Source organism: Fundulus heteroclitus, unplaced genomic scaffold (assembly GCF_011125445.2).
Source record: "Fundulus heteroclitus isolate FHET01 unplaced genomic scaffold, MU-UCD_Fhet_4.1 scaffold_39, whole genome shotgun sequence".
NCBI classification, from domain to species: domain Eukaryota; kingdom Metazoa; phylum Chordata; class Actinopteri; order Cyprinodontiformes; family Fundulidae; genus Fundulus; species Fundulus heteroclitus.
Genome location: NW_023396803.1, coordinates 1922489 through 1946970, shown reverse-complemented (window position 1 = coordinate 1946970; position 24482 = coordinate 1922489). Strand labels below are relative to the sequence as shown.

Here is a 24482-nt window from a genome sequence, read left to right as displayed (position 1 = left end):
CCAGATTGCTCATCATAACAAACATTATAAAGGAGTTTTGGTTGACACCCACAGAGGGCCGTACACATCCAAAATGCGTCATCAGTAGAGAAACTGTGTCACCTCCGGGACACTATCTGACAGATATGAGTCATTTCCTTGTGTCCGGTGCTATCTAAGTGTGCCATGCAGCTCCTACGTCAAGCTGGTCGCTCCACTGACCCACTTGATATCTTAACAGAGAAAAGGAGAACAAAATCAAAATGAATATTCTAGACAATTTTACAATGGCATCAGTGGCGCCATATGGCCGTGGCTACCCCTGGCGATGTACTTGCTACCCCACCAGCCACCCGACTCGCCAGTGTAAATGGTAGTAGCGTCAGTTTAGCATTTCATCCCATTATGCACAGCCAGCAACATAGCCGCTCTTCTTGACCTTCTTGCGCACCGTAGCTCACCCGCCACTCCCCCCTCCCCCGCCCGTCTCCCTCAGCCGCTGTTGCGTTCTCAGACAACTACGGCTCAGTGCGTGCCCGCCTTCAACGGTGATAAAAGGTGAAAAGTGAACAAGACTAACGGTAAGTAAATAAGTCAAATCATTCGTTTGTAAAAGTTTTCAAAGAGTTATGTAGCTACCGTTGTTAGCTGGTGCTTCTGTATGGTTTGTCAATTCCCACACAATGAAGGGAAAGTCCACAGGCATGTCTTCTTATTATTAAGAAGAAAATAACAGTAGAAGGAGATAAAGAGATGAAAGGGGAGCAACAGAGAATGAGTGAGGAGGAGGAGGAGAAAGAGGAGGTGGATGGAGGAGAGGGACAGATAGAGCAGCATGATGAGGACACAGAGTCAGCATTAGTAGAGGACAGTGATGAGGAAAAACATCAGACAGCAGCGAGCAGAGCAGGAACAGTCAGCACCATTGATCACAGAAGCATGGCAGAACTCAGCGAAAGCAGGTGTTCCTGCACCGACAGGTGAAGTTATGACCATGTGGCCATAATAATGAAATTAATGAATTGTCAAGAAAGTAATATCCTCGGAAGAAATGTATGTTTTGTTTAGTGTGTTAGTTTTTTAGTGTGATGGACTTACTTAAATATATAACTTAAAAAATAAATAAATAGATTATATATATATATATATATATATATATATATATATATATATATATATATATATATTAGGGCTGGGCAACGATAAAAAAATTTAATCGCGATTAATCGCATAATTTGCCCAATTAATCATGATTAATCGCATTGTATGCGCAAACTCCAAGAATGAATTCAAAAGTAGTGTAAAGAGCACTTTTATTTTAATATTCTGCTGCCATATGAACAAAAGTGTTGTAACATTTGTAGCACTTATTTTATACTGGATATTTTCAACCCATCTATTGAATTAATGCACTAGTTGATCTTTTCTTCATAAGAGAACAGCAAGCACTGCAGCCAAAATATGGCCTTTTTTGACCTGCTGTATATTAGCCAGTCCCTAAGCTTCATGTATCATGAAACTGTTGACCTTTTGGGTTTTGTGGTTTTTATTTTATTATTACAATTAAATAATAATAATAATAATAATAATACTAATAATAATAATAACAATAATGTCATGTTCAGTGTTTTTTCGCTAATCCACCTCTTATATATTTCAATCCTTATGTAATTTTGTCTGTGTTGTGTGCACCTGCCTGTTGCTTTAATCCTATAAATTTCCCTGTCGTGGGATAAAAAAAGGATTAGCTAATGTTATCTTATCTTAAATGACACTTTTAAATATATGTACTGGGTTCTTTCAAGGTCTTAATTACATTTTCTGTGTGGGCTCCAGTAACATATGATAGATAATATCTACTTTGAAAGTTAACATTAACTGCTGCTGAAGAAGACCACTGATCTACCTGGATGTTCCCTGGAGGACTGAAACGCCTCAGTCAGAGACGTCAGTCTGTGGGTCTGTCGGGGCAATGACAGAAGTTTCGTCTCCTCTCTCCGTTTCTGTGGCTCGACGTTTTCATGTTTTTTCACGTGCTTAGATAAATTTGTTGTGTTTCCACTGAAATGAACCGGCTTTTTACAAAACATACAGCTTGATTTCATTTACGGTATTAAAATAAAGGCAAACGGTGCTACTTCCCCTGTACATGTTTTTCCGCTGCTGCGGTCTCTCTCAGCTGTTTGTGTGATGAGTTTGTGTGAGAGCTGAGTGGGCGGGCCAGGCTGAGCCTGCGTGCTGATTGGCTGGCGCCGCTGAGCCATGTACGAGAGGGGAGGGGGAGCACCAGAGTGCTGCCGTGACAGCGCACTGCAGTCAGCGCGCGTGCTGACTGGCACTGACTGAAAGCTTGTGAGCAACATGCGTTAATGCGCGATAAAATAAATATCGCCGTTAATAGTCTAATGAATTAACGCGAAATTAACGCGTTAACTTGCCCAGCCCTAATATATATATATATATATATATATATATATATATATATATATATATATATATATATATATATTACATTTTCTGTGTAATATATATATATATATATATTACACAGAAAATGTAATATATATATATATATATTACATTTATATAATATATATATTATATATTATAATATACGGCGTTAATAGTCTCATTAGACTATTAACGCCGATATTTTCTTTAACGCGTTTCTTTTGCGCGTTAACGCATTTTGCTCACATGCTTTTATTTTGTGAAGGTCTGTTGCTGCGGTGTAGGGGTTTGAATCAGAACAGTAGGTGGCGATAATGCGCCAATAACCTCGCTGTCAGCCAAACCTCGGATTCAGAGTAAGAAAGGTGCTGGCCGGAAAAAAACAAAGCCTACATGCGGAAGGCGGTGTTTCCCGCAGAAATTTGCTTAGGCGAGGCGGTGAGTTGGCGGCCGGAACAAGTTTTGTGCGGAGCGGAGCGGGGGGGTCTGCTTAGACGCCATCGGTGAAGTCGCTTCTCGTTTCAAAGTATCCATGTGTTTTTGCCTGTTTTTCCCTGCCATTCACTATATGCACGCGAGAAAGCAACAACAAAAAAAACGCGTAACATAAAATGGTAATGCTGCTCCCTGTTGTTACCTCAGAAATTGCCTGTTTTTGGTAGATTTTTTCCCCATAAAGAGAATTCCCTGTCAGTGGCAATAAGCTTTAATTTATTATTATTGCTATTTTTTGTTTTACATGTCTAAGTTGAGCTTTACACTAAATATGTGTTACTGATAAGTGCTACAAATGTTACAACACTTTTGTTCATATGGCAGCAGAACATTAAAATAAAAGTGCTCTTTACACTACTTTTGAATTCATTCTTGGAGTTTGTAAATACAATGCGATTAATCACGATAAATCGCGATTAATCAGGGCGATTAATCGCGATTAAATATTTTAATCGTTGCCCAGCCCTAATATATATATATATATATATATATATATATATATATATATATATATATATATATATATATATATATATATATAGTTTTGTTTTGTTTGTCATTAATACAGCTATAATTGATCATTACTATAGAGAGGCTGGTAATATTATTGTTATATCATCATTTTAATGTCAGAATAACGGACTTTCACTCCTGTTTCATTATAGATATATCCCAGTCAAGAGTAGAGCGGTCCAAGCAGCCACAACTAAAAATCTTCCCTCGAACCTGTCAAGAGGACAGAAGAAGATGGTTTTCTAAAGACTGGTAAAACACATATCAATGGCTTGAATTTACATGTGGTAACCAGAGTTGGAGACTATGGATCTTTGCTGGGAAGTTATTTTTGTAAAAGTAATTATTATTTTTGATTCAGACTAAGTAAAGGTATAACTGTTTTTACACATACAGTTTAACCTTGTAGTCAAAATATGACTGTTGTTCCCTGTTTTCCCTGAAATTCCTGTTACATAAATAAAGATGTCGTCTTTATTCTATTCTATTGCTTCTATTTATATCTGCCTTTCCCCAGTAGTTTTTTGTATTCAATAAATGAAAAAAATACACCCTATTCCATCATGATTACACAATACAAAGCAAATGTTGTTCAACTCAAAATGGTTATTGGTCTGTGTCTATGCAGATTAGATCATTAGTAACATTAAAAATCACACAATAAAGCAATAGGTGTTTATTTAAATCTTTCTGATAGTTTTCTACAGGAAGCTTTACTACAACCGTAGAATAAAATCTTGAAATTATGGCTTTTAGTTTCAGTTTGCCACCGCAAGACTTTTAAGTGGCCCCTTCTGCCCACCCCTAAGAAAAATTTCTGCAGGCGCCCCTGATTAGCATATCCATAGACACTGAGATATGAGATATCCGCTCAGCAAATTCCAGGCAGTACGGTTACAAAGAAAATCCAGTCAGACGACTATTCTCAAAAGAATCAGTATAAGAAGAAGTGCGCCAGGCCCTTACCTTACATGTGTGGGAAGCAACCAAAAAATGCAGATTACATATTTTACCATTTCAATCTGAAAACTCACAGAGAAAGAAATGGCAATTAGAAGGATTTTATTGACACTGTAATTTAAGTCTTTGGCGCTAAGACCTCGGCAGGAACATTAATGCTGAATTATACTTTAATATGCATAAGTAGATGTATAAGAACAGGGATGTTCCCCCCAGGTCTGAAACTGGTGGTGGAGTGGAGATAGAAGAAGTTTGTAAAGTCCATATGATGATCTGTTTAAGATAGATGTCCAACTTGATAAACACAGGTTTGCATGAACTGTCCATGATGAGCAAGCTTGAAGCGACTGTGGAGAGGAAAAACTCCCCTTTGGGAAGAAACCTCTGGCAGAACCGGGCCCAACATGGTGATCTTCTGCCGGACCAATAACGAGGTGATAGGGAGTGCTGAAGACTGGGAGAAAACACTCTGATGGTTGAGGATGGAGGAACGTCATGGAAGCTAGATGAACTCAGCTATGATGGTGGAGAAAGGGTTGGGGGTGGGTTGAATCGAACATCTGATTCGTAATCCGACATGATGCAATGCTGTTTGCGCTTGCTGGGTAGCAGGCTGAGACGTGGATTTGAAGTTGCTTTTAAGATGAGCGCGGGATGCTGATTGGGCTTCATGGAGGTGCGGTTCATAGCTGATTGCCTCACATCAGAGGCGGATCGGGCTCTGATTGGATGGAGGCAGGCGATTAGTTCTTTAATTGAACTTCCGCTTTAGCTTCATTTCAATCTGAAAAACTCACAGAGAAATAAATGACAATTAGAAGGATTTTATTGACACAATAATTTAGGTCTTTGGCGCTCAGACCTCGGCAGGAACATTAATGCTGAATTATACTTTAATATGCATAAGTAGATGTATAACAACAGGGATGTTCCCCCCAAAAATGCCGAGGTCAGAGCGTCTGTATGCTGATAAGGCAGTGTGACGGGATAGTGAGATGAATGGGAGATGATGATTAGGTGAATGAAATGAAAAAGGAGAAGTGAGCAGAGATGTTTTCTTGCGGAAGATGTCTTGCGTATTGATAGGGTTATTAAAGATAACCCCTTTTATCCTAGAATGAAAACCACACAACACAAGTTTTAGACATTTCTATAGAAAAGGACAGAGGAACCCAAATGGAGAACTACACTCCCTTAAGGTTTAGGAACGTCTGCGCTGGGTCATTTCTGTCCTCTTGCTTTTATTTTCACACATCAGGAGAAAAGGGTCAGGGGGGTTGGGTCAGGAGGTTACAACATGAGGGTTGAAAAAGGGTCAGGAGGCTTCAGGAATTTACAGCATGGGGGTGGAAAGCAAAGAAGGGAGCAAGGCACTCCTTATCTGAGTAGAATTATTTGTTATTCCTGTCTGAGGTTAAATACAACAGAACCTTCCTGAAAGCAAACTCTTAAAACAAACCAAATACCTGTAACTTGATAGAAATAAAATGATTACATTCACATTTTCTAACATTTCCCCCCTTTTAATCATTTTATTGAAAGCTTAACTTAACCTACTTCAAGTATTCTTTTCTTGCATTCTGCATTTTCAATGAGACTGTCATTTTGTTAAGCATTTAACAAGGGAAAAGTTAAACTACGGGGTGTATTTCTTCAAGAGGGATTTGTGAAAGCATCTGATATTGAAATACTACATTTCCCATAGTTTTAGCAATCATAGACTTTAGGCATGGGATTACACAAGCAGTAAAAACACAAAAAATAATAAGAACAATAATAATGGGTGTCATTATTTTCAGTAAAAGGTGCCACCATGGTCCTGAAAAGAACCAGGAGAGAAAGTCCATACTTAAAGGAACAACATCCTGGGACATTGCTCGTTGCAGATTCTTTAAGGCAGACATAGCTTCAGTAATATGAGTTTCATTTGCATCAGAAATATATGTACAGCAGGAAATTCCAATCATTACACATACGCCACCTTGGCTAGCAGTTAACATGTCCAAAACCATTCTGTTTTGCAGTACCATTAAACGCATTTCACTTAATTGTTTGTTTTGTCCTTTATTGATGTCCATCGTCATGTTTGCCAGGGTCTTCATTCTATAGTCCAATGTCTCAATCATCAGCATAGATTTACCAACTCCAAACCACGAGAAAGTGAAAGTCCTATTTTACTCCCTGTACGCCAGTGCTTATGTTCAGAGGGAACGTTGGAACCCCACATGGGATCATGGGGTTGGAACACTGAGCTGGAGCTGAGTTCTCTTCTCCTCCTATTAGAAGGATGATTTTCCTTCACAGCTTGAGCTGAGATGATAGTGTGGTCAGAAACAAACACAGGTACGAGGGCAGTCCTCAGGAAACATGTTCCGTCTCCTGCCGGTATGCTCTTAGCATACAGGTTGGGTTGTCTGGTAGATTTGGGCATCACTGAGCATACGTAGCATATACTCATGTTCTTCTCTTCAGCCAACATTGTCACATACATCTGCCACAAGTTCTCTGAGTGATGGTCTGGGAGATTTCCCAGCCAAATCTTCATGGCAGCCATTTTTTTCTAGGTTAACAGAGATGTTAATTTTACCCAGGACTCTAAAGAACAGGGATCAGTTGGTTTCTTCACCGACGTTGAGACGAGTGGCCCTAAAAAACCAAACCCCTTTGTAAATCGGACTTCCCCACTGTTCCAACCTTTAGGCACTTAACACTCTCTGTAATTTACAGTGGCTGAGGTGACTCCAGGAAGGTCTTTCAGCAATCTTCACAGCCGTTGGCGTGGTCAGGAGCTCTTGGAATGGTCCTTCCCAACTTTGGCTCGCCCAGTCTTTCCTTCTGATGACTTTGACAAACACCCAGTCTCCTGGTCTCACTGTTTGTGGATCCTGTGGAGACAAAGGTTCTCCTGGCAGTAAATTTGCTTTGGACACTTTTTTAAACTGCATCATTTCTCTCATATAGTCTGCTAGAGTTTTTCCTTCCTCCTTAGGTGGTGTCTGTATTGTGAACAGCGGTAATTTATATGGTCTGCCATATATTATTTCAAACGGAGTCAAACCACTGCTCGTTGGAGTTATTCTCATGTACAGTTTTACTAGGTCCAGACATTCTGGCCATGGCCTCTTTGTTTCTTCCATGCACTTTTTAAGCCTGGATTTAAATGTCCCATTTGTGCTTTTCACAAGTTCTGCACTTTGTGGCACGGTGTTTCTTTAAGGTTATTTGTAACCTGCTTGCCATTTGCTGAATCACCTGATTCAGAAAATATGGACCATTTTCACTGTAAATTTTCTGTGGGATGCCAAACCTTTGCATCTATCTTTTAGCTACTGTCAGTGCATCTGTTTGCTTTGCTGGAACTATTTCAACCCATTTTGAAAATGCATCAATCATTACCAGACAATATTTGTAAGGGCCACTTTGTAAGTTCATTAAAATCTATATGCATCACTTCAAAAGGTTCCTTTAGTTCTGGAAACCTTCAATGTTCTGATCTAAAATTAACCTGAGGGTAATTTTTAACACAAATCGTACATGCTTCTTTACAAAAAAATATTTTTTTTGTATGAATTAAATCCTATGAAATAAATCCATATGTTGCTGTATTATAGTTATCCCTCCCTTTTTGAGACATGGCAATTGCCCATGGCTCAAAATAGCTGCTGCTTAGAATAAGCTTTTAGGGAGAACTGCTTTGTTACAAACTATAGAATCCTTCTGATTCATTGTTGCTACATTTTTTACCCACATTTGTGTTTTTCTACAGTTGGTGCTGTTTGTCTAATTAACAACACTTCTAGAACAATGATTTGCTCTGTTTTTTGCTCTAGGCAAATATCAGAAAGACCAAATTGTAATACATCTACTACATGGGGGTCTAGTGGTTGAATGAAACCAGACCACTTCAGCTGAACTTTCTACAGCCATTGTAGTTGCTCAAACTGCTAGCAGACATGGGGGTAACGCTGCTGCTTAAGGTTTGAGCTTATCACCACGGGGCTGTAAACAACACAGAAGTCGTAAAACTAGAGCTAAGACAGTTGCTGAGATAAGTTTTCATTTAGCTCTGTGAATTGCTGCTCTACTTCTGAGGTCCACTGGATTGTGTCTGACATGGCCATCAGCATGTCATGAATAAAATTTAAGAAAGCTAAGTTTTCTCTACATAATGTCAAATCCAAACTCTTCAATAATTACACAATCCTAAAAAAGACATCATTTGTTTTTTAGGCTCACTTACTATAGCAATTCTTCACTTCCTGTGTCTTTTTACCTTCTTCTGAGATAACATGGCCTAAGTAACGGACTTGTTTCTGCACCCACTGCATTTTATCTTTGATAACTTTGTTTCCCATTTTAGGCAAAATGATGTAGCAGCTGATTTAAATACAATTAGAAGGCCACCTATGTACATTAATACTTTATTTCCATGCTTTAGATTAAAGCTCTTTAAGCATGTTAAAATAGCCTGGATAAAAATTGTAGAACGGTCTACAAATCCCTGTGGCAGGCGTCTCTACATATATTTTTTCCTCTTTCTTGAAAGTAAAAACTGAGAATCTGGACATGGTCTAATTATTCCTGCATCCAATGAAATGTTTATAATTGCCATTATACCCTCCTGTTCTTCATATTTTAGCCCATACTGTTTTATCTGGAGCCTGTACTTTAATTTAGGAACTATTTTAACTGGTTCTACAGTTGTCAATAATCCTACATCAGCTGGCCCTGTAGACCACAAAGCACTTGGAACACCTTTTAAATCATTTTCATTAGATTCTGATAGCAAAGAATGTTGGATTATTTTGTCTCATGCCAAATCTTGGACACGGGGTTCTGCATCGAACAGAACTTTGTGAGGCTGTTTCCATAGTTCTGTACTACGGCTATAAAGCCAGCCTGTTTTATGTGGACACGGCTGAAAATCAGACGGTCTTTCTGCAGCTTTTAAACGCGGGCCTGTGTCTCTCCACTCTGCTTCATTGGTCTTAAACAATGACAAAAAATGTTCCCATGGTAAGCCATACAAATTTTTCATCTGTGTAGAAAGCATAACAGTAATTTCTGCAAATTAACTCCCATCTGTGTACATATTTTGTATAGCCACAATTTTAGTTTCCTGTTTTAGAAACTGTTTTTCAAACTTTTCATCTGGGGTTAAGCACACATTCATAGTGGTTTGTAGATCAGCTAACCAAGTTTCATCCTCTGGTTTTGACAATGTGCTTCTAGCATTTTGCATAAGTTTACTTTTTTTTCTTTTATTTGGAGCAGAGACTGTAAGCATAGTGCATAAAACACAGGAGGATTTTGTTGCAGCGACATTACATGTTCTACACGGACAGCTTTCATTCCATCCTGCGTAGGAAAAACTGCAATACCTAATTTTTCCATTAAGTCCTGTCCTAACAGATTAATGGGGCAAGTTGGTGACATTACTACAAGAGCATACAACCTTTCTTCCTGTTTGAGGGTCTTTTATTTCTAATGCTTTTAACATCCATTCTTGGGATGTTTGACCATTTGCTGATTTTACAAAAATGGACATTTTAGAAGTTTTTAGTCCTAAATTATCTTTTATACATGTTTTATAGGCTCATGAATTGCATAAAAGAGTAACTGGCTGTCCATTAATTGTAAGCATGTATGGTTTTTCTTTTAATGCATAATAGCTCCCATGCTCCTTACACATCTACTGTTTTTAATGCTCTGGGTCCCCATTTGCTCTAGGCCCCTAGTCACATTTTATATGAAGAACCGCCCCTGCGGTCTCTTCCTTGTCCCCGCAGATGAGGTGCTTGTATCTGATTGGGACATTCCCTGGACCAAATGGTCGGGTGACCCGCAATTCCAGCACCCCCCATCTGTTTTTACTGATTTGGGCTGAAAGCCCCCTCGGTCGCTAGGACCGCCCCTGCCTCCTCGGAAACCTCCTCGACGCTGTCAAGGCGGTCCGGTGGCTTGGAAAGCAAATATTTCTTCTGGGTCACATGAAGGATCTGCCCAGAAAATGTGTCCCCCCCCCCTCAGACGCACCACCTCCCTTTTTAGCGTTTTTCTCGGCGTGATGCACATAGGCCTATTCCATAACTGGTTACGTTAGACGTTATCAGTGTAACTAAGTATTTGTTTTTTTTAACCCACGCAGATATATGCGGCTGGAAACCTTCCATTAACAAATATAAGTATTTTTATTGTTTTATGGATCCCAAATTTCCAATTATCCGCCCTCCTGCGAAAACTGCTCCCTACAGTTGTCCACTTCTGTCTCTGTTCGTTCACTTACGCTTGATGTTCAAATATTCCGCCTTGTGGGGTTCTGCCTGTATAATTCGCCCTTATTTTTTCCCAATGTTTTCCCACTGACGACTGTAAGGCTTATCCAAACTCATGTCCATTTAAACCATATGAGTTATAAATTCCCTCCATGTCTTGGATCCATAATGCTGGGTCTTCCTGCGGAGAAATTACACCTTCTACAGTCTTTCTAGCTTCTTCTAACGACCACGGACAGAAAACTAGGATTGTTTAAGGCTGCTGTGTTCCTACATTGACATTTGCGAGCTGCACCATAGGATACAATCCTTTGGACCGGTCTGTAGATAACGAATGATCCGATTTACTCAGTCCATCCAGGTCTGCATACAGATCTGAAATATCCTTGGGGGGGTTAAGAGATTATACGGTGGTGGTCTGTCTTCTTCAGTTGCTACCATAGTTTGCGTTACTTTAGTATTGTTCTGGCGAGTTCTTTTTTTATTTAGAGCCTAATTTTGTGGGAGATCAACAGGTGTTGGGGGAAGGTTGTCAGCCGGACGCGGCGGCGCTGCAGTCGCCACCGTTCCATCAGCCAACCCAACCCCTCCTGCTGCACGAGGCTGTCTCTCATCCTGCCTATTTTGTGCTTGAATTAACTTACAGCGAGCAACGTCAAGCCCTTATATAGCTATAAATATATTTATATACATACATACACACATACACATAGACATACACACACACATTTTTTATTTCCCCTCTTTTTTTTTTCTTTCTTAGCGCTTATTTTTTGGCCGGCACACAACGTTTTTCCATTGATTCACCTTCAACACACACCATCTATTTTATACTTTTTCTTCCACTTCTCCAAGTATTTTTTAATATTAAGAAATATATATGATAATATTTATTGCAATAACATTTTAAATTTACTTGGATACACAAACTTTTCATCCCCTCTGGGATTTCCCTTTCTACTTTGTGCTGAACCCATCCTAATTACTTTTGCGTTGTGTTTATATCATTTCCAGGACTTTAATCCTGTTTTCTTTTTTTTTTTTTTCTTTTTTTTTTATATACCTTTCAGGACTTTAACCTGGATTTTCTTAACTTCTGCGGCGGACTCAAACCGGCAGCTTCGAGAGACTCAAACTCTCGATTAACCTTTGGGGGATTTTTTTTTTAATCACCCGTAACATGGGACTTAAACCCTAAACGACGGACTTTAACGGTCGTTTAAAACTTACTTGCTGTGGTGTGCTTTTCTCCCGGTCGGATCCCGTCAATCCCTCGTTGGCGAAAGGAGTAAACCTACGACGCTGGCCCAGCGAGGAAATTACCTCCCGGGACTTTAGACAGGTCCTTGACTCAGACCACCGGTGGGTTTCAGCGTGTCCGCTCCTCTCGTCAGCGAGCTGATATGTTGGGATCCGGGTCACGGCACCAGGCTGATAGGGTTATTAAAGATAACCCCTTTTATCCTAGAATGAAAACCACACAACACAAGTTTTAGACATTTCTATAGAAAAGGACAGAGGAACCCAAATGGAGAACTACACTCCCTTAAGGTTTAGGAACGTCTGCGCTGGGTCATTTCTGTCCTCTTGCTTTTATTTTCACACATCAGGAGAAAAGGGTCAGGGGGGTTGGGTCAGGAGGTTACAACATGAGGGTTGAAAAAGGGTCAGGAGGCTTCAGGAATTTACAGCATGGGGGTGGAAAGCAAAGAAGGGAGCAAGGCACTCCTTATCTGAGTAGAATTATTTGTTATTCCTGTCTGAGGTTAAATACAACAGAACCTTCCTGAAAGCAAACTCTTAAAACAAACCAAATACCTGTAACTTGATAGAAATAAAATGATTACATTCACATTTTCTAACACGTATGGTTTCTTGCGGAAGATGTCTTGCGTATGGTTTCTTGCGGAAGATGTCTTGCGTATGCTTTCTTGCGGAAGTTGTCTTGCGTATGCTTTCTTGCGGAAGATGTCTTGCGTATGCTTTCTTGCGGAAGATGTCTTGCGTATGCTTCTTGCGGATGATGCACATTGATAAACGAGTGATCATGACAAGATGCAAGACAGGTGACGGGACGCATGATAGGATGCAACGGGATACATAACAGAATGCATGACGCATGCATGAGAGAACACATGACAAGACGCAGGACCAGACGCGACAAGATGCACGAGAGAATGCATGACAGGATACATAAAGAATGCATGACAGATGCATGAAAGGATACATAACAGAATGAGTGACAGGATGCGTGACAGGATAAAGGACAGGATAAACTGAGAATATGAGTTGTGATATGAATGAAAGTATACATGTGATGAATGATGATATGAAAGAAGCACGGAATATCAACTATATAGAGAGGAGAATTACAGGAGTGTGATGATTATGAATTATAAACTCAATTTGAAAGAGTGAAACATGAAGGGTCTGGCGAGACATGTGAATAGTTTCAAATCCACCACCAGTATTTGGAGATAGATTACCTTAAAGCTGAGAGGGCATTGAGCAGCTAAAATGAATGGATGCTCAGAACGATATGTGAGGCATGATGATGATGACCATGGCCCATTGTTGGAGTGATCAGGAATCTGCGAAACAACAATTATAAAGAACCCCCCCCCCCAAAAAAACCTACGGATGGCAGCATCTGTAAATTTTCAAACATATCTACGACAGAAAGACATTATAGAAATATATTTCAATCCAGGCGAGAAGCAGACCAGACCAGAAGGTCAGAACGGCAGCTCTCAACCAGAGTATCATGTTCAAGAAGGAAAGAACAAATTTAGTGAACTCGAGCTGCCTGGAAATAAAGCGTGACTCTGGCAATGATGCATCTGTGAGATTGAGGTAACCGAATAAGGAGGGCAGCTGATGAAATGAACTGATATGGAATGGGACTGATATCTTGTGAACTCAAGAACTGAACTGCAGGCAGGAAGCTATGCTGGAACCAGGTTGAGATCAACACCTAGAACTCAATTTTGCAGGCTGACAGGTTTAATTTGAGAAAGGACAAACTGGGAATAGTGAAAGGAAGATCTATGAGAGGAAGTGACCATAAGATGAATGAATGAAGAGGATGAAGATGAGTAACATATCTTAAGACATAATTTATCAAATAATGTTGCTTAACTCATGAAAGCGTAGAATGCCGAACGCATACTAAATGCTGTAATGAATCGATTAAGCTTATTTAGCTCATTCCATGATGTTTGAAATTAATTTAATAGTTTAACTCAGATTCTGTACTGCCTTCTGATAAAACTGATTATCTTCATTACTTATTAGCTTAATTAGCCTCACCAGCCTGCAGACAGGCTCCGGAACTGAAATACTATCACCAGAAAACAGCACCCACGGTGATGCTCTCCGGATGTTTATCTTAAAATAAATTCTTGAACCTGAAAAAGAAAATTGTCAATCCCTAAATACATGAGCAAAATTGCTGTTAAAAGATCGCCAATACTCAAATCATTCCCCTACCGCCATCCTGACGTCAGCTCCCAGCTGACATTCATCAGACAATACCTACAAACAAGAACATTAAATATCTTTAACATGTATAATTTCACGCACCTGAAGTAATTGATTGGCAAAACATTAAAATGACCAACGAAATGACAAGAGTGACAAAAGTGGCCTGGTCAGCATGAATAAGAGGACTGAATCCAGTACAGACCGGTCCAAACGAACGCCAAATTGCACCAGAGTTGCAGCGATTTTGACAATTGGTATTACATGCTGGATTTAAAATGCACTTCTGAAATAAAAATAGGGTTAGTATCAACTCAACCCTACAGTCCGGTTAAACTCAAAGTAAATGATATTGAAGGTGCTTAATGCGGAAGGATTGCCAATAGAAAGTCTTTGAATGAAAATCAGAAATTTGAAAATGCTGACAGGGTTTATACAGGAATGAGTAACCCTAATTTAATGCTTTTTAATGCTCTTTTAATGCCCATAGAAATATTTTCAATGCCATCAAGAAGTACCTATATATATATATATATATATATATATATATATATATATATATATATATATATATATATATATATATATAAAATACTTGTTGATGGCTGTGTTCAGACAACAGAACACCTCCGCATGCAGTGTGGCATTGGCTCCAAATGTTCGCAGACCGTCTGATTTCCTGACGTTAGTGGCGGTAGAGCTTGCTCCAGCTGCTGCTGTGCTGTTTGCGGTAGCTAATGCGGACGTGACTGCGTTGGTTACAGGAAAGTAACTTGCCATTGTTAGCTGTTGTCTGCTCCTTGCAGCTGGTCCCTGGAGAAGTGGGTATACTCTCAATGTTTGCCCTTTTAGACCCAGCTCAGAAAAATGCTGTTTTAGAAACTATGACATGTAACACTGCTCTATTTAGTTTACGCAAAAATCCATCACTTGGGTTTACTCATTTTAGCATAAAATATTTAGCCTAAAACACCTAGATTAAAATATTTCCTTGAGCTACTACGTGAGGTGTGAAAATACTGTTGTCTCTTTTTTTTTAAAGATTTTATCGAGCTTCTGGCAAGTAATGTAAAATTTTCTTTGGTTTATATTGAAGGAATTCCTACACTACATCCAGAATCAATATTTCATTACTTTTCTGCAGTTTTTTAATATAGACCAAGATGATAAGGCATATGGAAATTCCTAAATTGAATGAAAATCTATAGAAAGAGATAAAGTTAATGATTTAGAGAACTTCACTTACATCACTTTGTCTTTGAAAATCATGAATTGTCAAATATACCAGTTGAAACACCCAAAGAACTGCTAATCCTGTTGATTTAGACACCCTGACAATGAACGTTTAGCCCCTCGATTTTAAAGTGGACGGTGATTTTTTAAACTTGACAGTCAAAAAGGGACCTCAGTTAAATAATTTTTATCATTAAATATAAGGTCTCTCCCTCCAAAGACTTTGTTAGTTAATGAATTGATTTCTGATAATCAGATTGATTTTTTTTGTCTCACAGAAACCTGGCTACAAGAGGACTACGTTAGTATAAATGAGTCAACCCCCTCCAGTTATTCAAATTTCCACATTCCCAGATCTGTGGGAAGAGAAGGAGTGGCAACTATCTTTCAGTCTGATTTATGTATTAGTCCCAGGCCAACTAATAATTACAGTTCTTTTGAACATTTAACCCTCAGTTTCCGTCATCCAAACTGCAAAGCAATAAAACCTCTTCTGTTTGTTGTTTTATATCGTCCACCAGGCCCTTACACTCAGTTTTTGGATCAGTTGTCAGATTTCTTATCTGATTTGGTGTTAAATACTGATAAGGTGGGTGATAGTGATTGTGGGTGATTTTAACATCCATGTTGACACTGTGTCAGGATGCAGTTTGTAGGCTGCATGCTGAGCCTCTCTCCCTCTCTCTCTTTCCTGCGCAGCCTGATTGGTTCCACCTGTCAGGCTGCAATCAACCTCCAACTGCTCCCACCTGGTTCCACCCTTATTTAAACTCACCTCATTCTGCTCTCGTCGCCGGTCCGTAGTGTTCACTCCTGCTCAGTCTCTGCCAGTATCCTGTGTCAGCTCAGTTTTTGTTGCAGTCAGCCTGAAGACGTTGCTTCTACTTGGTTTTTGTTCTAGTCATTTCCCTAAGACTCTGCTCAGCTCTGCCTCATCGGAAGCTCTCAAGTTCTGCAGCTGTTTCCACGTTCTCAAGTTCCTGAGTTATTCCACGTTCTCAAGTTCCTGAGCTGTTCCACGTTCTCAAGTTCCCACACCTGCTCCACATTCTCAAGTTCTGCAGCTGGTCTGGCATAGCTAAACATGTGGCAGAGGTGCTGCAAGCGGTGCATTGTTAGCAAGTCACCGGAACCAGAGGCTAGAGCACCTTTGGAGAACATCAAGACATCTGAGCCCCTTGAACTAGACTTTCAGACTGAAAGATGGTTGTTACTCCTCCTCCTCTTCCCACAGATCTGGGAATGTGGACATTTTAATAGTTGGAGGGAGTTGACTTATTTATACTAACGTAGTCCTCATGTAGCCAGGTTTCTGTTGGAGGGAGAGACCTTATATTTAATAGACCACATTTAATTGTTTTATTATTTGGTTCAAGGTGAGCCATATTGATTTTCATTAGATTTTTTCATTTGCTCCTTTTTGATCCGTTTTTGATCTGTTCAGTTTTGGACGTGGAAAAGACACTGTCTCAATAGGGTAATGGGTGGGTAACAGTACAGAAGCTGCAGAGAGGTGTGCTTAACTACGGCTCTGTTTTCTGGTCTGGATCCTGGGTTGTCAGCATTCATAGATTCATAGAAAGATGAGCTGCACCATCCAAAGTGGGATGGATGCCGTCTCTCCAGATCAGACCAGGGTTTCCCCAGAAAGTTCGCAGTTATCAATGTAGCCCACTTCGTTTTCAGGACACCACCTAGACAACCAGCGGTTGAATGATGACATGCGGCTGAACATGTCATCACTGGTCAGATCAGGCAGGGGCCAACATATTTTTAGCAAACTTACCGTAGCAACACTAGCTTTAGTGACCTCCGATCAGCGTAACCGGGTGTCATTACCACCAGTGTGAATAACAATCTTACTGTATTTACGCTTATCCTTAGCCAGCAGTTTCTGGTAAGATTCAATGTCGTCTGTTCTGGCCCCTGGCAGGCATTTCACTATCGTCCCTGGTGTCTCTAGTGCCAGGTTTCTGACTATGGAGCTCCCAATCACCAGTGTCGGCTTCTCAGCGGGTGTGTTGGGAATATTTGTTATAAATGCAGACGGGCCGGTGGTGACCTCGGGAATGGAATATAGAACTATGCTTCCTACGAACCGCCACCCAGCAGGCCTGGTTACCTGGCTGATCGGGTGCTGCTGCTGGTGGACCGCTACGTGAAGTTAATCTGTGTGGCTCCACGCTAGCTAAGGGGTGGCTATAAGCTGGTTTTTCAACAGCACGGAGACGGGTCTCCAATTCTGACACCCTTGCCTCCAAAGCTACAAAAACATTACATTTATTACATGTACCATTATCACTAAAGGAGGCAGAGGAATAACTAAACATTAAACACAGAGATCAGGAGAGAGATGAAGAAGCTGTTGGAAGAATTGGGGAGAAAGCCATTGTGAGGCTAAAGCTAGGCTAGTGATCTCTTACCACGCCAAGAAAAGCAAACCGTGTGAAACACAAAGAGTTCCCAAACGTGAAGTTCAGCAACAGAGAATGTTTTAAAAGTGCTTATGTGTTAGATGTCACATGAAAAAGATTAAAGATTAAAACGAGAGTCTGGAACACCAAAACCGCAATTACCACCGTGACAACAGGAAGTGACACAATACGCCTTACCGTATTGTAAGGCGTATCGTTGGCCGGATTTACCTCGACGCATGGCTCTGGAACCAGTCTCCTTGAGAGGGGCTGGACATTCTTCCACTCTGGAGTTGCCCCTGGTAAGAGGCGTCAAGCAGGAGTGGGCATACTTGTTGCCCCTCATGTTGGTGCCTGTACGTTGGGGTTTACCCCGGTGAACGTCAAGAGGAGCCAGTTGAGGTGGCTTGGGCATCTGGTTAGGATGCCTCCTGGACACCTCCCTGATGATGTGTTCCGGGCATGTCCCACAGGGAGGAGACCCAGAGGAAGACTCAGGACACGCTGGAGGGACTATGTCTCCCGGCTGGCCTGGGAACGCCTTGGGATTCCCCCGGAGGAGCTGGCCCAAGTGGCTGGGGAGAGGGAAGTCTGGGCCTCCCTACTGAAGCTGCTACCCCTGCGACCCAACCCCGTATAAGCGGAAGAGGATGGATGGATGGATGGATGGATGGATGGATGGATGGATGGATGGATGGATTGTTGGCCAGCTGGCCAACAATCCCTCCTCTATAACTCCAGTTCGGCAGGTATTCCAAGAGATATTAGTAGGAAAAGCCGGGAGGAGAAACCAACACACCTGGATAAGAAGATATAGACCTGTGTTTCCATTTTCCATTCTATTGTCAAGGGAAATACTCAATCCTTAATAAACAAAGCGGAGGAATTGGATACTTTAATAAAATACCAGAAACTGTATAGAGGGACTAGTTTCTGATGCTAACTGAGGCGTGGTTAACTGAATAAATGCCTGTCTACAGTGGTGTAGTCCAGGGTATACGTGGGTATACGGCGTATACCCACTTATTTTTCAGTCAGCATTGCGTATATCCACTCCTACATCCTCCCTGATGCGCACCATTCAGCAGTATCTGCAAGCCAAATAGTGTCAGGTCGGTCGTGAATGAAACGCCTCTTAGAGCCGGGTCTTTGAAGTGAACGTCGGGAGTCAGCTCCTCACTGAGGGCCTTTTTATTTTTTGGATCTGAAAGCTGCACGGGGCTGCTTCTGTCAGCGAGCAGACAGTGAAGAGCAACTTCTCTACCCTGACACAGAGCAGAGCACCTATGGAGCAATATTTGTGCCTTTTGTTGGAGCGCGCAGGAACCAATCTGAGCACACAGTGAGACAGGTATTCAGCGTTTAAACATCACACGTGTACGCTCAAATCTGGTAAACTTTTTTCAATCCACTATCCTCGCACTCGGTTCTGTGTCTGCTCACGCACTCGACCGGATCCTTCCACGCTCAACACCAGCTGTGCGCTCGCTCTGCTGGAAATACAGCAGAGCGAGCTGGAAATACAGCAGTGTGCTCGTGACTTCAAAAACTGTCCACCTCACCAGCCAATCACAGAGAGGTTTCTTTCCATCCAATCAGAGTATGGCTTGCAAATGTTGCATTCAGATGGATAAAATCAAAATCCTGCAGCTTTTGGCAGAAATTACTAAACATAACAGTGGGATTGAAGAAAAAACAACAACCAATAAACAGTTTAAAGTACTTCTTGATTCTGAGATCGACCAACTCGGAAATACATGCATTAGTGACCATATTTTCAAAAATGTGGGATTAAGATTGTGATTGCACCGTTAAAGGTTTTTTTAAGGACTAAAAATTGGCCTTCTGCGACCGCTAGGCTGAAAATCCACAATTTGGGTCACGTGGTACGATGACGTAGTTTGTAGATGAAGCCCAAGCTAAGCTACAGAGAGTTCAATGGAGTAAACAACGACAAGTTCAAATGCGGATTCACAAAGTGATGATTTTAACACGAAAGACAGTGCAGGCATCTGTTATGATTCAGGTAAGTCTGACATTTTAGGAGAATAAATGAAATGGGTTGCTGGTGTATAATTGAAACTGGGTCTTATAATCGCGGTTCTGGCTGACGGTTGTGATGTAAACACGGAAACAACACTTCGAAGCCCGATTGCCTGGCATCGTTTATGATGGCTGAAAATCGGCGAACCAGTTCAATTCAATTCAATTCAATTTTATTTATATAGAGCCAAATCATGAAACATGTCATCTCAAGGCACTTTACAAAGTCAAGTTCAATCATATTAGACAGATTGGGTCAGATTATACAGATTGGTCAAAAATGTCCTATATAAGGAAACCAGTTGATTGCATCAAAGTCCCGACAAGCAGCATTCACTCCTGGGGAAGCGTAGAGCCACAGGGAGAGTCGTCTGCATTGTACATGGCTTTGCTGCAATTAAAGTTAAACCTAAAAGCTAGGCAATATTACGACTGCTTCTGCTATGTGTAACTAACATGACACTCGCAGACCGAACATATTTTGTAACCTATATAATAGCTGATAACTAAGTGCTTCTGCGTTTTGTCCTGAATGCTGCTGTCATCCTTGGGAGACATAATTTATTCCAGCAAGTATTGAGTTAATAAAGCAACACAAGTCAGTGAGATAAATACAAAACAAATGAACGTTTTGCCGAATTAAAACAACAAAAAACGACATCAGAACCAGCAGCACTTGACACACGACAAGGCCGAGGTAAGTGTATACAGAGCCCTTTAGGGGACATGGGGAAAATATATATTTTTTTGCGTTACCTCAGAATACTTTTGCGTTCCCTCGCAAAGGTTTTCGCGTTCCCTAGAGGAATGGCTGATTTATTTGTTGTGGTCTCTTGTCATTCACACAACAGTAAACCGTGAGAGCCGACATGAGTTTTGAAACTGCAAAGCTTTGTCTTAAGCGGAAGATGAGACGTGCATCTATCTACACAGCACAGCGCATTCAGAAAGCTATGGTGCATTCAGGAGCATGGGACATTCGAATTTTCAGAATAAAAAGCTAGCAGGTGTGCATAATCAAAAAATAACAGAAATACAATTATAGAGCATTCAGTATTGTAAGAAAGCCCACACTGTTTCTGGATAGACACAATATTGTATGAGTGAAGTTCTGTTCCGTTTTATGCCTCTTTCCTTGTAAATATGAAATGTCCCATGCTCCTGAATGCACCATAGCTTTCTGACGCTCCCAAATGAATCTGCGGATCACTGTGGTCCACTCATGTCGGACTTTTTCTTTTTTAATTACACACTAACTCTGTAAACAGGCCATATAGGGAAGCTTAAAAGTATAATGTTGTCGCCTCAAACGTACTTTTAAAGAACAACAGCAGCAGAAAAGGTAATTTTTAACTTACCACTGTGATCTCTGTTAGCGCTGTCCATAATCAAGCTGTGGCCGCGGTGCATTCTGGGAAAGCGGCCAGCTGATGCAGGCTCGTTTCCGGGGAGGCAGGCCTTGGCCAATAGTTGTGAAGCTTTGCCGGTGACACCGCCCCCCTCTCCCCCCTCCCTCCCTGCCATCGTATTAACATTAACAGCTGCAGTCAGACCAAGTGGAAAAAGAGGAAGTAATAAAACACGAAGCACAAATACACGAAGTGGAAAAAGAGGAGGTAAAAAAACACCAAGTAGAAATACATGAAGTGGAAATACACGAAGTGGAAAAAGAAGAAGTAAGAAAACACGAAGTAGAAATACACGAAGTGGAAAAAGAGGAAGTAAAAAAACACCAAGTAGAAATAAACAAAGTGGAAAAAGAGGAAGTAAAAAAACACCAAGTAGAAATACACGAAGTGGAAAAAGGGGAGAAGGAAATAAAAAGGGCAGGCAAAAATTGATGCGGTTGGGTAAAAACACGTTAGAAAACGTTAGAGGCCGAATAAATGATTGTTTCAGAACTATAAGTTTAAATAAAATCGAAGAAAATCTTTATGGTTGGAGGAAAAAAATGCTTTAGAACTTGTTGCTTTAAAACAACGCAGTCGAAATCCACGAAGTGGAAAAAGGGGAAAAGGAAATAAAAGGGCAGGCGTACATTCCTTGGGTAAAAAAACTGCTAGAAAAGTTAGAGGCAGAAATAAATATATGTTTCAGAAATACAAGGGTTAAAAATAAGTCAGCATAAAAGCAAGAAGAAAAGTAAAAATAAAAGTGTAAGTTAAAATATATATTTTTTGATGAATAATTGATGAATTGTTGAAGAAATATCTTATTTTTATTATTTTGTCACATTAAATGGCACACAAATTCATATTATTAGCCACTTTTCTTAAGCCATTTTATATTATTAAGTCCTTCATTTATTTCTGTGTGTATTTTTAATTATGGCAGGATTGGTCCTCCATAGGAGGGTTGGAGCGAGTGCCTTGGTGAATGACAACAGAGAGACGGTTTAGCCCAAGTTAGAGAGTTTAGCAGTGAATGTACAGTTTAGGTCACAGTTGTTGGCAAATAAAGGCTGTCACAGTTAAAGGACAAAGCGGAGCCTTCGTGTGAGTTGTTCACTAACTGCTGCAGAGAAAGTAAAGGGGGTCAGCCCCAAAAATCTCCCCTGTGCTTCCCAACTACGGTCTGGGAGTAGAACAGGTAAGGTTAACACTAGTCATGACTTATGTCATGATATTTATCAGCCATCCATCACCAGAGCTAAATCCCTGCCATGAACAGTGAAATATCTCCCATTATTAATATACATTTATCTAGGCAGATGTGTATTTCACGTATTGATAGATATTGGTTTAAGTTGGAGAAAACAGCAATGCTTAGCTAGCATCGCTGTTTGTGTTGAAGTGAATGTACTAGCTTCATAGGCAAAGCACGTGCGTTCTGTGCTCTAAGATCTTTGGTGAGAGATGGTATTGATCTTTATGAGAAAATATACCAAAAAATTAAAATAGACTTCAGTTTTATTATATGGTGGTGAGCAGTGCTATCCTCATGTTTATAGGCTGCAGTAGATCACCATGTTAAGTTTTCACCATACTGCAATTATGCCTCATTTGCCAGTAGAATAGGAATTGTTAGATGTGGTGTGGAATTTCTTGTTGTGTAATTAATGATGGCAAAATAAACTCATTCAGCTCAATCAATTATGCACTTATGCAATGCTATTTTTTTTAGTACTTTGGAGCACAACCAACTTTACCTGCCCCTAATGTTTCGAGTGTCAGTGAAACATGATGATGATGATACAGCAGGTGAGGGTTTTCTTGATGGCAAGTGGTTACATAGACTGTTAATATGACACGATACATTTAGCTTTTTATTTATTTGTTTGTTTGTTTGTTTGTTTGTTTTATCATTGCAGGTTTATCCACTGCACAAGTGACTGAAAGTGAGGAGCAGTTACAAGCACTTAAATTTACTGATACATCAGTTTCAACCTCAGCCAGCATGATAGGTCAGTTAATCTAAAAGTTTTTGTTTTGTATTGGCTTTACTATAAAATATTTTGTTATATTATTTCATTATTCTATTTTTTTAATATAATGTCCCCACAGGTCCTTCTACATCTGCACCCACTGCTATAGATTTCCCATCCACTCCCTCAACAAGCTCCAGCTATCAAGATAGATCAACAGCTCCTCCAATTAACTCAATTGAATGGTCAGCATTCCTGTCAAACTCAGAAAGGACTGATCTGGTAAGAAGAGGGCCAATGCCAATAAGTGACACCTTTACCTTCTCCAAGAAATCAGATGGACGAAGCTTTCACTACCACTATACATACAGACAATTAATTAATGGGGAAAAAATCAAGCGAAGCTGGCTAATTTATTCAAAGAAAAATCATGCGGTTTACTGCTTTTGTTGCAAATTATTCTCGAGAAAGTCTACAAAACTGTCAACAGGGGGACAGCGTGATTGGGTAAATGTAGGTGCTTTGCTGAAACAACATGAGAATAGTCAAGATCATTGCAATAATATGGTGAAGTAGAAAGACTTTGCCCTCCGTCTTTCTAAGCAGAAGACTATTGATGCAACAGAAATGACCATTTTGGAGACAAAAAGAAATCGTTGGAGAAATGTTCTCATCTGTTTGATTAGTATCATTCAGTCCTTGGCAGAGAGGAATCTTGCACTCAGGGGGTCGGGTCTGTCGATACTTTGCATCAGGCCAACAATGGGAACTTCCTTAAAGAGGTGGAACTGATGGCAAAATTTGACACGGTGTTAAAAGATCACATCAGACGAATTGATAGTGAAATGCAGCACAACACGTACCTAAGTAAGAGAATCCAGAATGAGCTGATAGAGTCAGTGACAAAATAATTGAGGTAATGGTGGCAGAAATCAAGGACTGCAAATAATATTTGTTTTGCCAGAAACCTGTTTGATTATGATTATTAATTCTAATTTGCTATTATAATTTTAACAATAGGTCATTCAAACTCAAATCGTAGCTATAACAAATATAGTTCAAATGGTTGTGATTCCAGGGCTATAAGCTTGTAATGATTAATACCAATATTGCATTTATTGATTTGCTGTTATGAACTTATTTATGCTGGAACAGTGTGATCTGATCGATTTCTGACCAATGAGATTTATGCAGCAAGCGTTGATAACTCAAATTATAACTGCAATTGGAATTTAATCCTTATTCCTTTACCACAAACCAATGAAAATGTCTCAG

The 24482-nt window shown here is 40.2% G+C and overlaps 1 long non-coding RNA gene across 3 annotated transcripts; it reads left to right on the top strand.

Moving 5' to 3' along the window:
• Positions 1-464: 464 nt before the first annotated feature.
• On the top strand, positions 465-24246 carry LOC118560118. 3 transcript variants are annotated; one of them, XR_004929086.1, is made up of 5 exons: positions 465-560; positions 3591-3690; positions 22967-23043; positions 23154-23246; positions 23347-24246. It is a non-coding gene; the product is annotated as an uncharacterized LOC118560118 (long non-coding RNA). The 3 variants fall into 3 exon arrangements; XR_004929087.1 differs by lacking the exon at positions 22967-23043; XR_004929088.1 differs by lacking the exons at positions 465-560; positions 3591-3690 and adding an exon at positions 22201-22432.
• The last annotated feature ends 236 nt before the right edge of the window (positions 24247-24482 follow it).